This window comes from Euphorbia lathyris, chromosome 1 (assembly GCF_963576675.1).
Source record: "Euphorbia lathyris chromosome 1, ddEupLath1.1, whole genome shotgun sequence".
In the NCBI taxonomy this organism is placed as follows: Eukaryota; Viridiplantae; Streptophyta; class Magnoliopsida; order Malpighiales; family Euphorbiaceae; genus Euphorbia; species Euphorbia lathyris.
In genome coordinates, this window is record NC_088910.1 from 31,080,781 (window position 1) to 31,084,325 (window position 3,545).

The window sequence follows — 3,545 nt, forward strand, 5'->3', positions numbered from 1 at the left end:
GAAGACCAGCGCTAAAGAGCCAAGTGCTCGCCGACTTCGTGAACGAATTCACCTGGGATGATGATGAATGTCCAAAGGCACAAAAAGAAGAGTGGAGCATGTACACAGATGGGGCCTTATCTGCAGACGGAGCTGGGCTAGGAATCGTCATCAAAGGTCCGGAGGTTATCCGCCTGTACTATGCAGCAAAATTAACTTTCAAAACTACCAATAATGCCGCAGAATACGAGGCTATGATATGTGGATTGAGGTTGCTCAATGAACTCACCCCAGAAAGAGTGGTAATCTACAGCGATTCCAAACTCATGATAAACCAGATCACAAAAAATTATCTGGTGAAACAGGAGGAGCTAGTAAAATACCATCAGGTGGTCAGCCGATTGACACAAGAGTTAACGCACAAGGGAGTCATTTGGGAGATGGTGCATGTTCCACGAGGCCAAAATGCAAAAGCTGACGAAATGGCAAAAGCAGCGGCAAGTAGAGAACCATGGAGTCAAAAAGCATGCAGCTTGGAAATAAAATCGGCACCAGCATTCGAGGTTGATCAGATTATGATCATCGAGGAACTGGAAGACGATGAAGATTGGCGGATGCCAATCCGTCAATATCTGGAGCAGGGAGATTTGCCGGTTGATAAGAGCTTAGCTAGAAAAATAATTGGGCAGTCGGCACGATATTCAATGCGGGATGGAACTTTGTATCGGAAATCGTACACATGTCCATGGTTGAAATGCGTTAGTCGCAATGAAGGAGACTATGTGCTGCGAGAACTACACGAAGGAATTTATGGCGCGCACGAAGCTTCGGCGGCATTGGCAAGAAAGGTCAAACTGATGGGATACTACTGGCCCAAGGTGGTGGAAGATTCCCAGAAGATGGTTGCGGAATGTCACAACTGTCAAATCCATGCGAATGAAAAGCATGTTCCCGGAGCTGAACAAATCACTATAATGATGGCGTGGCCATTCGCAACATGGGGAATTGATATAGTGGGTCCATTCCCAGAAACAACAAAGAAAAGGAAGTATTTGATAGTCGCAGTGGACCACTTCAGCAAATGGGTAGAAGCGGAGGCAGTAACCGCACAAACACCTGAGCGAATGATCGAGTTCTTACGAGAGAACATTATCATACGATTTGGGATCCCGCAGAAGCTTATAACCGACAATGGCACCGAGTTCAACTGTGCCAAGTTCAAAACATACTGCGAAAGCATGGGAATCAAGAATCATTTTTCTTCTGTAAACCATCCCCAATCAAATGGTATGACGGAGGTTACCAACAGGGCCATGGTTCAAGGCATCAAGAAGCGGCTAGGTGACAAAAAAACAAGTTGGGCGGATGAGATACCCCATATGTTGTGGGCATACAGAACCTCTGTAAAGGCAGCAACAGGCGAAACACCTTTCTCGCTAGTTTATGGAGCCGAAGCAGTCCTACCTGTTGAAATCAAGTCGCCCACAGATCGGACAATTTATTATTGCGACACACAAAATCCTATCAACATCAGAGATGCTTTGGATTCTGTGGAGGAACGAAGAGAAAAAGCTTACATGCGAATGGCAATGTACCGCAATAGAATCAAGAAATACCATGACAGAAGAGTGCGAAAAGTAATGATCAACGAAAACGACTTGGTCTTGAAAAAAGCAGATAAAATACAGTCTAGAGATGGCAAAGGCAAGCTAGGCGTCAACTGGATCGGGCCATACAAAGTATCCAGGAAGATGGGACCGGCCACTTTCGAAATAGAAGAAATGAGTGGAAAGAAGCTCCCGCGCACCTGGAATCTAGAGAATCTACGCCTATATAGAAAGGCCGAGTAGTTCGAGGAAATGACGAGTACTCTTTTTCCTTTTATGAGTTTTTCCCACTGGGTTTTCTGATAAAAGGTTTTAAAGAGGCTTCGATCCCGCACAATTGGTGTACATATGTAATAAACTTTTTCTCGTCATCAATAAAAGTTATTACATTCACTCAGTATGTTACAACAAAATGCGGATTCTTTACAAAAACACATAAATGTGTTGCCTCTTAAAGAAAGGCGGATGCATGATTACGCATCACTCGCAAAAAACCTTAGGGTTAAAATCAAAACCACATAAATGTGTTGCCTGTTAAAGAAAGGCGGATGCTTGATTACGTATCACTCGCAAAAAACCTTAGGGTTAAAATCAAAAACACATAAATGTGTTGCCTGTTAAAGAAAGGCGGATGCATGATTACGCATCACTCGCAAAACCTTATGATCAAAACTTATGATTATTTTCGAAAGAAGAATTATAAGTTAAGGCATAAAATTAAGCGAATAAACGAGTACTCAAAATTGCAAAAAGGGTCTGGCCACCCTAGCTATGAAGAAACACAAATATGGAGTCGGCAAAAGGACAAAGGGCACATATAAAGGGCAAAAAAGTGACAATCACACACATATGAAAAGCAACAACCGAAAGAAAATATATATATCAGAGCGGTTTGTTACATACAAAAGTCCAAATATAAGTTAAGCTATGCTACAGCTTCCTCTCCTTCGCCCCTAATGCCCTCCTGGACTGCGGCGACTCCCTCATCTCCTCCGGTAGGAGGATCTACTTCAAGCGAATCCTCAACCCTTGAATCGGTAACCGCTTCAGTAACCTCTTCGGTGAGAGGTACCTCTTGCACAGGTTGAGAAACGGCTTGGGGTGCCTCTCCTTCCGCGGGCTGAATAGGGATCTCGCAGCTAATCGGAGGATCCTGAAGACTCTTCCAATCTAAGAAGAGTACCTCATCCATATCAGCATCCTCGGCTTCCAGCTTATCCCACTCCCCAGTTAAATCCTTTTCAGGGATGGGAACTTTGGGGCGGTTAAGTACTAGACCCTGATGCCCGTGCTCATAAGCCGCATGAATCCGCTCCCCATACCAGTAGATGCGGGTGCCATCTTCAGCCAAAATCTCCTCAACCCTCTTCTTTTGGGCCTCCTTGAAAGCAGCTAGGTCGTCGAGGGCTTTTTGCAGTTCATCGGACTTGGCCTGAAGGGATTTAAGGGCCTCCTCCTTCTCGCCCACGGCCTTCTGACAGGTGCCCTCTAGGACCTTCACCTTCCCTTGGACATCATCATAAAGCGACTTCTGAGTCGCCAATTCCGTACCAAGACTTTCCAACTCCTTGGCTCGCTCTGCATCCCTTCGGAGAATGCCCTCAGCGAAATTGATAATCTGCATATAACACGTCTCACAAATAAAAATGGGCGAATAGAAATACGCGGTTACGATGAACACAAGATATTTGAAAGCGAAGGACAAAGCAATAATATACCTCTACAGAACGCTTCTCGATCCCTTCCACAGCAGTAGGGAGCGGTACTTGCTCGCGCACACGGGAGGCAGAGGGAAGTCGCCCGAGGACATTGCATATGGAAGATACAATATCCTTGCAAGAGAAGTTCACGGCCAGGCCGAAAGTCCTAGTCCACCATCCGCTAATATCGGGGATTGGCTGTAAAAGCATAAAGAAAAATATCAAGAGAACGGCAGATAGCTCATGAGGAAAAAGTAGC